The 13346-nt window shown below is 39.0% G+C and overlaps 1 protein-coding gene across 1 annotated transcript in view; it reads right to left on the bottom strand.

Annotated features, from left to right (window-relative positions):
• IL1RAPL1 (interleukin 1 receptor accessory protein like 1) overlaps nucleotides 1-13346 on the bottom strand; it is a 2344491-nt gene that overhangs the window by 2007361 nt on the left and 323784 nt on the right. The window lies entirely within an intron of this gene.

Here is a 13346-nt window from a genome sequence, read left to right as displayed (position 1 = left end):
CCCGCGTAGTAAGGATCTACTGTCCTACATTTTCTGGGTCGAAACGTAGACTTTTTTCTCTACTAACCTGAACTCCTAAGGATAGCCTGATGTATACAGCTGATTAGGAGCTTCTATCTGAAATTCATTCTGATGTTTGTACACTGCATTTGACCCCTCGTATGGGGATCTATGACTGTTGTGATTGTGATTTGTAGACTCACGCACATGAGAAACTTTGACTAGTGATGTTTAACTATCAAAAAATGTGTATTGCTTCCCCTGCACTCTCCCCTTTTTCCTGTGGGCGCATTGAATTTGTGTATATTGTGTATATATTTACCTTTGACTTTTGAATCATTGAATGTTTATAATGGTGCGGTGAAAATAAAAACACCTTGCACCCTGATTCATTTTTTGGATTAATTCAACTAAAACACTGTGATGTTTGAAATCTGGTGTGTTTGGTCTGGGACCCCTTTCATATATACTGACAAACTACCCAGGTCCCACTGACTACATGGGTTCAACCCTATTATCTATAATATCCTCAGATTAGTAAGCAGATTGTGCACATGAGGTCAGGCCTGTCCAGGGGTGCAGAGGAGGTGAGGCCTGTGTCCAAGAGTGCAATGGACAGGACTCACATCCTCTGACCCTTGGACAAGCCTCGCCTCCTCCGTGCGACCTGGACAGGCCTCAATGTATTGGATATAATTGATGGTAACAGGATGCACATAAGGTGAGACCTAACCAGGAGTGCAGATGAGGTGAGGCCTGTCCAGGAGAGCAGAGGAGGTGAGGCCTGTGTCCAAGAGTGCAGTGGACAGGATTTCACAAAGCCTCTCCCCCACTGCACTCTTAGACCTGGAATGCTTGTACATAGCACCTGTGTTGTGTTTATTAAATCTGATGTGAGAAACGATTTTGGGGAAAATGAATCGCGTTTACATTTTTGAGAAGGAATAAATAGTGTCTACATGATTAAATAAATATATTTGAACCTTTCACAATGATGTCACCTGTGTTACCTAAGATAAGGAAGCAGATTGAGCTCCTTTCTTGTTGATTAGTGTCATGTTTTTTGATAATACTTGCTATCAACATTTGCAAGATAGAGGATTTGTATTTTGTAAAATAGTGAGGTTTCAGTAGTGAAATTGAATGCTTGTACATAGGATCTGTGTACTGTTTCTTAAATGTTATTTAAAAAACGATTTTGGAGTAAATGAATGGCTTTTACATTTTTAGAAGGAATAAATAGTGTCTGCATGATTAAATACATTTATCTGCACTTTTCACAAACATGTCACCTGTGTTTTCTAAAATTAGGAAGCAGATTAAGTTTTTTTATTCTTCCTTTGTGTCTTATTTCTTGATAATACTTGGTAAAGAAATGTTACTACATAGAGGAATTGTATTTTGTATAAAAATAAGGTTTCAGTAGTGTAATGAAATGCTTCTATATATGACCTGTGCTCTTTTTTTAAAATATTATTTAAAAATCGATTTAGGGCACATGAAGTGGACTCCTGAACAGGCCTCACCTCATCGACACCCCTGGACAGACCTCACCTCATCTGACCCTGTTACCATCAATTATACCCAATACACTTAGGCCTCTTTAAAAAACGATTTAGGGTTGCAGATGAGTTAAGGATTGTCCAGAGGTACAGAGGAGGTGAGGCCTGTGTTCAAGACTGTAGTGGGAGAGAGGCCTCTCCTGGGGAGCATAGGTGGTGAGGCCTGTGTCTAACAGTGCACTGGACTGGACTTCATGAAGCCTATCCCCCACTGCACTCTTAGACACAGCCCTCACCTCCTTTGCACCCCTGGACAGACCTCTCTTGCACTACACTCTTCAACACAAGCATCACCTCCTCTGCACCCCTGGACAATCCTCACCTCATCTGCAACCCTGAATAGACCTCAACTCATCTGCACCCCTAGACAGGCCTCAGCTCATCTACACCCCTGGACACGCCTCATCTCATCTGCACCCTGTTACCATCAATTATACCCAATATATTGAGGCCTGTCCAAGGGGCACAGATTAGATAAGGCTTGTCTAAGGGTCAGAGGAGGTGAGTCCTCTCCACTGCACTCATGGACACAGGCCTCAACTCCTTTGCACCCCTGGACATACCTCACCTCATCTGCACAGTCTACTTCCTAATCTGAGGAAACACAGGTGACATGATTGTAAAAGATTCAAATATATTTATTTAATCTTGCAGACACTATTTATTCCTTCTCAAAAATGTAAAAGCCATTCATTTGCCCCAAAATCGTTTTTTAAATAACATTTTAGAAACAGAGTGCAGGTCCTATGTACAAGCATTACATTTCACTACTGAAACCTTACTATTTTACAAAATACATTTCCTCTCTCTTGCAAACATTCCTACCAAGTATTATCAAAAAACATGACACAAACCAACAGCAAAGAAGCTCAGTGTGCTTCTTAATCTGAGGTAACACAGGTCACATAATTGTGAAAGGTTCAAATATATTTATTTAATCATGCAGACACTATTTATTCCTTCTCAAAAATGTAAAAGCCATTGATTTGCCCCAAAATCGTTTTTTGAATAACATTTTAGAAACAAAGCGCAGGTCCAATGTACAAGCATTCAATTTCACTACTAAAACTTCACTATTTCACAAAATACAAATCCTCTATCTTGCAAATGTTGATACCAAGCATTATCAAAAAGCATGACACAAACCAACAGCAAAGAAGCTCAGTGTGCTTCCTAATCTGAGGTAACACAGGTGACATGATTGTGAAAGGTTCAAATATATTTATTTAATCATGCAGACACTATTTATTCCTTCTAAAAAATGTAAAAGCCATTGATTTGCCCCAAAATCGTTTTTTGAATAACATTTTAGAAACAGAGCGCAGGTCCTATGTACAAGCATTCAATTTCACTACTGAAACCTCACTATTTCACAAAATACAAATCCTCTATCTTGCAAATGTTGATACCAAGCATTATCAAAAAGCATGACACAAACCAACAGCAAAGAAGCTCAGTGTGCTTCCTAATCTGAGGTAACACAGGTGACATCATTGTGAAAGGTTCACATTTATTTATTTAATCATAGAGACACTATTTATTCCTTCTCAAAAATGTAAAAGCCATTCATTTGCTCCAAAATCGTTTTTTCAATAACATTTTAGAAACAGAGCGCAGGTCCTACGTACAAGCATTCAATTTCACTACTGAAACCTCACTATTTCACAAAATACAATTCCTCTATCTTGCAAATGTTGATACCAAGCATTATCAAAAAGCATGACACAAACCAACAGCAAAGAAGCTCAGTGTGCTTCTTAATCTGAGGTAACACAGGTGACATCATTGTGAAAGGTTCAAATATATTTATTTAATTATGCAGACACTATTTATTCCTTCTAAAAAATGTAAAAGCCATTGATTTGCCCCAAAATCGTTTTTTGAATAACATTTTAGAAACAGAGCGCAGGTCCTATGTACAAGCATTCAATTTCACTACTGAAACCTCACTATTTCACAAAATACAAATCCTCTATCTTGCAAATGTTGATACCAAGCATTATCAAAAAGCATGACACAAACCAACAGCAAAGAAGCTCAGTGTGTTTTCTAATCTGAGGTAACACAGGTGACATCATTGTGAAAGGTTCAAATGTATTTATTTAATCATGCAGACACTATTTAGTCCTTCTCAAAAATGTAAAAGCCATTCATTTGCTCCAAAATCGTTTTTTCAATAACATTTTAGAAACAGAGCGCAGGTCCTATGTACAAGCATTCAATTTCACTACTGAAACCTCACTATTTCACAAAATACAAATCCTCTATCTTGCAAATGTTGATACCAAGCATTATCAAAAAGCATGACACAAACCAACAGCAAAGAAGCTCAGTGTGTTTCTTAGCCTTAATGTTTTATGAATTAATGTACTTTTATGATATGACAATATCGAATAAAGTATCAATCAATCAAAAGCATTTTCTTATGGCTAAAAACTTTCAATTGTCTCTTATCTAAAAACTATTTCACAGCTTGCAGTCCGTCTTGATGTTGAATGCACGTATAGAGACTTGTAATGTCTAGAGTTATGAGGAGCATGTCTTCTTCCCATCTAATCCCTTCGATCAACCTCTAGAAATCCTGGGTATCTTGAATATATGACGCAAGATCCATGACTATGGGGGCAAGAAAGGAATCAATGTAAATTGCTGTATTAATTGAGGCCATAATCGTTCTTCCAGGAGGGTTGAAAAGGTCTTTGTGAATTTTTGGCAGATGGTAAAATGTTAGTAAAGTTGGTGATTCACAATGGAAAATGAAATAGACATCTTGGCCCAACATGCCTTCACCCCTCCACTTTTGTAAAAGTTGATGGTACTTGGTTTTACACACTACATATTCCTTTTGTTGAATTGGGGTGTAGCATTCTAGATCTTCCAGTTGTCTCATGACCTCTGTGTAATATTGTTGTTTACTAAAGATGACCATGTTACCCCCCCTTATCGGACGGCTTCACTTCAATGTCCGGATCCTCTTTCAAGGACTTGATGGTATCCCATTGTTTCCTTGGTATGTTATAGTATCAATCGTTGGGGTTAGTTTGTTTAGCCAAGTTTTTTTAATCCACTATGACTGCTTCATTAAATACATCGATTGTGTCAAATAGTGTCTGAGGAATTGTTCTCGATTTCCTCTTTAATTGCTGTGTCCACTTATCTGTTTTATACCTTCCACCTCTAAGTGTTACTCAATGTTCACCTCTCTATCTTCTGCAGACGTGGTTGTTTCCAAAGACTGTAAGGTTATCAGAGCTTGAAGATTTTGGCCTGTTAGATGGTCAGACGAGTTGTCATCGTTGTTGATATCATCACTCTGTGATTCCAACGAGTCCTGCCTAGGATGAATTAGGATGATTTTTTGTAATTTTAGTTTCCTAATATATCTGTAAAGATTATGTGAACCTCTGCATAATCATAGCCAGATGTCGGAGAGAAGGTTGGGCCGAGTTGCAATACTTTAACTTGATCTTGTGTTAGAACTTTATTGGAGAGATTCACCACCGTTCTTTCTTCGGTTTGGTTCACCATTTGCCTCTCCTCCCCCTGCTGCGGGTTACTCTTGGGGTGGCTGCTTCTTCTCTCACTTTTCTTTCCCCTCCTTGTTTTGCGCCTCTTGAGCCCTTCAATTGTATTTGCTGAGGAGGGTGTGTTCTTGGGGTTGGTCTTTGGGGTGTTTCCCTTATTAACTGATATTCCTGAAAATAAGGGGGCTCTGATTCTACCAGCCCCCCTTCTTTATTTACCGTTTGCTCTCCTTCCGATATTTCTGCCTCAGATTCTGAGGTGTCTCCTCCTCCGCTTGCTGTCGCACCTGGTTGGTTCATCTTTTTTCTTGGTCCATCAAATTTACGTGCAAAGGTTAAAATACGGCCTATATTATAGTCCTGTTCGTCCCTTTAGAATTTTTTCTGCTTCCAGCGCCTTATGACCATTTCATAATCCTTTAGGCGTTTTATCAAGAATCTGGAACTCTCTTCCGCCCTCCATCAGAAGACTTCCTTCCCTGCCACACTTTAAGAAGGAGACCAAAACCTTCTTAATGGGAAAATACCTCACCTAAAGAATACTTTTTAATAACCTCATTGTCTTGTTCCACCCTCCTCCTCTGCATTATCCACAACCTCCACCGATGACACATTTTTCTGCACTCCAGGGCATCTCCACATGAGACAAGACAGCGTGTACATTATACCTACCTGCTTTAATTTTTATCTGCTTTTATCTGTTATCCCACTTGTAGATTGGTCCTTTGACGGTGAGCACCTCCTGTATATTCTGCTTTAATTTGATCCCATATGTAGCTTGGACTTAAGACTGCGTGCTCCCCCCTTATAATGTATGCTTGGCTCTCCCAATGTGATCCCTCCCATCCTCACGACTTGTATTCCTCCCCCTCAAGCCTGTAAAGTGCTCTGATACCCTCACAGGTCTGGTTCGCGCTCTATAAAACCATCAAATGAATAAATAATAAATACATTTGCTAAATTAAAACTGAAGGGTTATTGGCTCAAACAATAGTACCATTGGCTCGTGAAAGGTGATTGGTCAAGTACTGTGAGGATCAGAGAGGGAACCGCAGTTGTAGCAATGCTAATTCAGAGGATTGAAATAGCGACTTCCTATTGGTCATTTGGTACATTGAAATACAGGTATTCTAGACGGTCAATCACAAGGCGGGATTTATTGGGCCAGGCCGTGGAAGGAAGACCGGATTATAAGACACTCTGGCAAGAGGTGAGAACCAGGAGGTGATATGGGGAGCTTTGCCTGACGGGGGCTTTTGAGCAATAGATCTATAGAGCCTGGTGACTAATAATCAAAAGAACAATAAGGATTTTGTGTTCTCTTGTTATATAATTGGACAATATATTAGAAAAAGGTACAGGATTCCGTTTTCTCATTATGTCTCTGTTTGGGTGTGTATATAAAAAGTTAAATATAAAAATGAGATTTATAAAAATAATTTCCCCAAGCGAACAGGGTTTTATAAATTGGTTTTAAGCATACATATATATTTTTTGATGTTCAGGACAACCTTTTCCACTTGTATGGGTACTGCTAATGAAGAGCTGAAGAACTGTAAGGATAAATGCGTAGGAGATACATTGGAGGTATGTTCCAAAAAGCTACTAAAGAAATTTAGCAGACAGTATGGCTGTTGGGGAGTTAATGATGAATACAAATTTAAGAGATTTATTTATGATTAATTTTTACCAGAAGCTTAAATATAATTTCATGGAGCATGGCAATAACAGTGTATATAGTTACATGGGAGAAATTGATCAGGATTGATGTGGAAGCAATAAGGAGGGTGCTGATACCACATGATGTTTTCCATCCAAAAACCATTAATGGAACTTTCTTTATGGGGATAATATATGGAAATTAGATTGTAAATAGGCAGACATGAAGGGGCTGGTGAAGAATGAAATTAATATGATGTATTTAATTTTGGAGAGTGTGATTAAATTGTTGATTTTCTAAAAATACATAGGGATTTATATTGATGTGTGTACTTATTCTTTTTTCCAGCCCTGATGACGTCCAAATGAGGACAAAAGGCGTAGGCTGACGATTGGCTATGGTTATATTTGGCTGATGATAGGATACTGTTATATTGTGGTGCTATGATTTTCCTTTGAATTAATAAATGGAAAACACATATGAAACAAGTTTGCCGATGGATTTGATTCTCAAAAAACAATAATTGATTGGATACCATAGCAAATACATTGCCGCTCCTTTCCATTTGTAGAATTCATTTTTGAGGATTGGGTCTTTGGCGGCAGGACTTGGGAGGCTGAAGTGTCATTTATATAGGACTTTGTGATTTGCAAAATAATACTTCGAATTGCTCATCAGTGTGCTTGGTTGTTGTGCCCCCATCGCCTATACGAAAGAGACAAAGACAACTTTTTGCCAAAATGCGTCCTGTAACTTTAACTGCTGATGATAAGCATTTCATGAAAATACACGCACATACAATTGGAATGCCTGTCTGCCTTATTGGAACCTGAAGGAGTAGTGGAGCTGTGAGACACATACAATGAGGCATCAGTGAAGGCACCTTTGGAAATGTTAAAAGTTAAGAAATAATTCTATCTTAATTTTTTTTTTTACTTCAGTGGTATTTGTGAAGTATTTGTTAGGTATTTCCGCAGTACTCTATACACCTTTTGTTATAGTGTTAAATATGGTAAAAAATGTACATACACTGTATGTGAAGTGTAAAGTATTACAGTTTTTTTCAAATTTTTATGGTATTACTTTTTCTTTTAAAGTACCAAGTTTTTCCTGTGATGCTCCACAAGACTTTTTTAACCGCATGCGTGCGGGCGGAATTCCGCCCATACGCTGAGATTTACTCATTCGCATGTTACGTGACGAGCTGGGCTCGTCATGAGTGTGCGAGGAGGCTACGCCATGACGAGCCCAGCTCGTCATGAGCGTCGAAGGGGTTAAATATATACAGACTTATAATTATTTTTCCCAGCCTAATACTACTTTACTAAAGTGGTAATAGGGATGTAAATAATTTAATTCAATTAGAATTTTTTTTTATTTCAATACAATACCAAAAAAGAGACAAACATTTAAAAAACATTAAACATTTCATTTTAAAAAGGGAGGAAGACCATGTATGTTAGGAAACAGATACGATTGAAAATAGAATGGTCAGTTTACCTAATAAAATTCAGATATTATACTGTACACTTATTATAAATGTTGTAAAAACAAGCAATAGATTATATGGAATCAACCGTTATGATATATTTCTTCCTTGCGTACCACATGCACAGTAAATATCTGGAGACATCAAAGACTGTTAAGGGCATCTGATTGCTCTGGATAATTCTACAAGTCTCCAGTGATTCCTTTGCATGTACATTTCGTGATTATCGATTTCGCCCTAGCCCTACTATATGTGTGACAGAAAAACAGCATGTGTGCTACAGTTTCCTTATCATTGCGACAAGTTGGGCAATTCGAAGGAGCAGGATCTTATGTTTTGCCCCATCCTGAGTTAAATGTGCAAAGTGTCAAAGTCCTGTATCTAAAGTGCATTTACAGTTTCCTGGCCAGGGTTGGCTCAATGTCATCTAGAAAGTGTTTAATTCTATATGTGTCCTCGGTCCTTAAAAAGATATCTGTTAATTTACCCAGGGTCAACTAATTTAATTATACATTTCATCTGTGAGATTTAAATTGGTTCTTGACTTCTCAGGCTGAAATGATACAACAACTAGTACCCGGATCAACCCACAATTTAAATAAACTGAAATCATTAAGAGAAACCCTAATAACGTTTAGCCATGGTATTTCAACTGATGCAGGATATCTAAGAATATCCTCAAGTTGCTTGCAATAGTGTATTAATTCTGGGGTCACTCAGACTTTTCTCTAGAATGTCAAGTGTCTGACTGCTGCTTTTTCAACAATTGATCAAAGGTCGTTATCCCATCTTAGGGCGATCAAAGAGGTCTTAGTCGGTAAGTTTAATACCTTCCTGAAGAATCTATTTTCCACAAGCTCTAGGGCTTTGAGATTTTTGTGTCCCCATAACTCCGCTCCATATAGGTTCCACCCCCAGAGCCTGATTAGCGTAGAGCTACTCAACTGGAAAGAATGGTGTATATTGGAGTCCTCAATAAATCTTTCGCAGCCCTTCTATTTGTTGTTCTAATTTGATCATTTGTTTACTAATATTGTGCACCCATTCCATCATTTCACTAAGGGTGACACCCAAATATTCAAACAATTGGACCAGTTCTATAGGGATCCCATTTATTGTTGGATTTGATTGGGTCAAGTGGCATTGGTTAAAGACCACATACTTAGTTTTTGGCACATTAACTTGTAGCCCCATATCTAGACAGAACCTGCTGAACTGGCTCTGCAATTTCTGGATCCCCGTCCGTGCTTTTGCCAAAAGAAGAGTGTTGCTGCAAATGTGAGGGCTGGATCCCTCATCTTTGCAAATTTGGGAGCATCATTGTCACATTTAGTAGGTTAACCAATTAGACCATTTATATACAGTATACATTGGGTGGGGGGTAAGCATTCACATGGAAAAAGGTTCTTAAGCTCACCTAGTTTGCCACCCCAGACCTGGGCAAAATTAGACTCATAGAGTCTCTGTATGATTCTACATATGTAGTCTGGTACTCCCATCTTGGCTAAGACCCTCCATAGAGTGGCCCTTGGCACCAGATCAAAAGCTGCTCTGAGGTTCACAAATACAGCTTCCTTCATTATTTGTTACCATCTTACGAAAATTGACCAGAGCCTAAAGATTTGGTCTATGGTTTATGTGCTCATTTGAAAGGCAGCCTGTAAGGCGACTTAAGACATCTTGGTCATCTAGCCAATGTTGGAGCCGAAGTAAAATAACTCTACTAAAGATTTTTTGAGATGTGTCAATTATGCTAACTGGCCTATAATTTGCAGGGTCTGAAGGACTTCCCTTTTTATAAATTGGCAAAAATGTGCTCCAGCCCAGGAGTGTGGTACATGTAGACTTTTTTAACATGGCATTAAATATAAAGTAAGGTAGGGCATCCATATTTTTATCTCTGACAAGAATTTGTCTGCCAGGATTTTGTCTGGACATGGGGTATTATGGGGACCTATCTTCCTGATAGCATTTTTTACTTCTTCACATGTGATGATTGGAAGTTTATCGGGACTTTTCAAAATGGGTAAAATAGTTCCTGTAAAGTCCTCCGATTTTTTATCAATTACTCCAACACATTGTAGGGTTGAGTACATACTTGAAAAGTGGGTGATCCAAACCTCTGCCACTATATTGGTGTCTATTTTAGTAATTCCTTCAGCATTTCCCTTAGTAGCCAGGTTTCAGAAGGTTAGATAGCTTTCTTCTCTTGTTGCGGTCGGAAGAAGGTCCCACTTTTTCTAATCCCATTCTTTTTTTTACACTTTTACTATTTTATTATATTTTGCCCAACGTTTTTGTATCTTTGTATCTATCCTTCTATTTTATTGCATTTATCAGGGATTCTTTGGCCAATCTACATTTCTTGCTGTACCATGTCAGTATTTCTCTTTTATTTGTTCCCTGGTTACTCACTTCTATATAAAATACATGTTTGAGGTTCTCAAAATGATTAGAGTGAATTTCCCCTATTACTTTGAGAGTTGATGCTTGATTTAAATCTAAGTCTAGATTGCAAAGGGCCTCTGAGCCCCTTTAGACTAGGCTATTAATGTGCCTCGCTGTCTGCCATTGAATTATTTGCTTATTTTTTAATGGCTGGCATCTATATTCTAAGGGGTGACATATTGTATCTGCATTTTTTCTCATAATTATACGCGATGAAAGGTCTAGGGCGTTGTGATCACTATCTATCCTGGTGATCACTACCATATCCAAAACACAGGGCCATAGTCTAACATCTACCATGATGTAGTCTACTAGACTCGGACTTGAGGCTCTATTAAAAGTTAGGTTTCCTGTCCTGTCAGAAATAGTCCTGCTGTTACATGCTCAAATTCCCCGATTAAGAGTTATCATATGAATTTAAATTGCAAGAACTGTCCATTTTTAATGGGTCAGAGATGTAGATACGGAATTGCCAAGAGCCTATCTTCTTCTTAGAGGCTAGTGTAGCAGGAAATATCTAGGGGTTCGAACTGGCAATTAAACTCACCACCTATTTGCTTTATATTGTCTGATGGTAATTTTGCCAAGTGTTGAGCAAAGTGACTTGATTGGGGGGATTCCTTTTTGCTTGCAGAGGGTCTCAGATATATGTTGTATATACTAAGAATAAGACTTTTGAAATGACTGATTGTTGCACAAAAAATATCTTTTGACACCTCCTCTGCGCTCATTGCCATAGATCCAAGGTGCATCCCCACCCTGGTCAGCAAGCCCCCAGAAAGTCTGCTAGGCGTCCCTGAGATTGCTGCTATACCATGTGTGACATACCCCGGCCAGTCAATGCGAGAGGAATGCCAGGTTTCTTGGAACAAGAATATGTCATACTGTTCTAAAAAAGATTCTCAGTCCGGATTTCCAATTTTTGAGCTGATTCCGGCAACATTCCATGAGACTACCTTCATGACGTGTTTTCTCTCATTGACCCCTTTTGAAGGAGTTTCCCCAATGTTATCTATAGTACTTTCGGGTAGTCTGCTAGGGTGGGAGTTAACTCTTTTTGTTAGAATCTGGGAGTGTTCTATAAGTGTGAATGACCTGTCTTTCTTCTTCTAAAGCATTTGCTTTGCCAATTATTTTTTTCTTTGCTATATACCCCTTATAGCAGCTATCTAGGGGAATGTTAGTTTTACTCCCTCCTAGTCTGAAAAAGATTACTGTTTTGGGGTGGTGGATATTAGAATTCTTCTTCTATCTTCAGTCAATCAGCTTGGTTGAGCGCCCCAAACCTATTATATAAAGGCACATTATATATATCATTTGTTTGGTGCCACCCAGGATTTGGCAATGGATTGTTAATCATGGTGGATCCTATAAAGGGTTTATAAATGTAGATCAATGGGAGACGTTTTATTTTTGAAGACCCCGTGCGCCCTAGAAATCTATTTCCTCTGGTATGTAATAGGGTCCGCACGACCTTCGGATCTCTGAAGGTAATATTAATGCAATCTCCATCCAGGTTTTCTACCCCCCTTCCTATTCAGCCCACTCTTCAGGTTAAGAGGATATTTTCAACTAGTGACATAGGGAAGTTCCTATGTAGGGTCAACCAAATAATATACTTGTTCTTAAGTTTGGGGAATGTTTCCCTATGTTCCACTGTGAGACATGGAATACCAGCCATCACAGGCACATAAGGAGTGGCTCTGGGGGGGCAGTCCAATCACAGGTATATTCATGATGTCAATGACTGCTGAGAGCTTCTCTCTGTTGATCTGTTGAGTCAGCCTGGTTTCACTTGGGTTCCTTTCCTCCTCTGTGTGGTCTGTAAAAACTACCATAGGGCTGATGAAGCCGGCCTCATCTGTTGAAATGTGGGGGGACCATTGGGCCCTGTTTTATGGTTTGATTTTATCACAGTCTCTACACTATGACTGGAGTTTCCAGGTTTCCGTATCGATGGAGGCACCTTAATGTAGGAGGTCATTAATTAATTGTTCCACTTTGGATAGTCTTGTCAACATTGGTAAAAGTTGCTCCACTCGGCCTTGTTTAACAATACACTGTGGTACGGCGGATTTAAATCCTCTGAGGACAGGGGGGGAATTATTTAGCTTTTTGATTATACTTTTGGCCTTCTTCACTGGCTGACACATTTTGTTTTAGGAAGCCCCTTCTGGTTTGCTAGTGGGTCTTCTTTTGTGATTCTCCTGTGCCAAAACCTGCTTTGGTGTCTTAATAGAAGATTTAAATTGTTGATGTTTGACCCTGTAATGCTTCTGAATCTGTAAGCATGGGCCTATGTTCGCCACCCTCCAGAGACAGTCTCCTTTACATGAGTTCTGTTTCAGTTGCAACCATTTTAATGGCCCTCTGAAGCTTATGATCAATTGAGGTCAAATGTACTGATGAAATTGGTTGAATAGTTGGAGCCCCTACTTATCACTTGCTCTTCCCCATATTTCACTGAAGATGTTCAGCCAGATTCAAGTCAAAATAGATTCCCACGGCCAGCTAACGCCAAAGAACATTAAATGTTTTTATGGTAGTTCACACACATACCCTGCCTTGCCTCTGGTTCCAGCCTCTTGTATCTTTAGCATCCAGTGATAGAGGGATGGCCCAGCCTGGCATGAAACCGCCGTAGACAGGCCCGCTCTTGGCCC

This window comes from Lissotriton helveticus, chromosome 8 (genome assembly GCF_964261635.1).
Source record: "Lissotriton helveticus chromosome 8, aLisHel1.1, whole genome shotgun sequence".
Taxonomy (NCBI): domain Eukaryota; kingdom Metazoa; phylum Chordata; class Amphibia; order Caudata; family Salamandridae; genus Lissotriton; species Lissotriton helveticus.
Note: the sequence above shows the minus strand (reverse complement) of the source record. Positions and strands in the feature narration are given on the sequence as shown.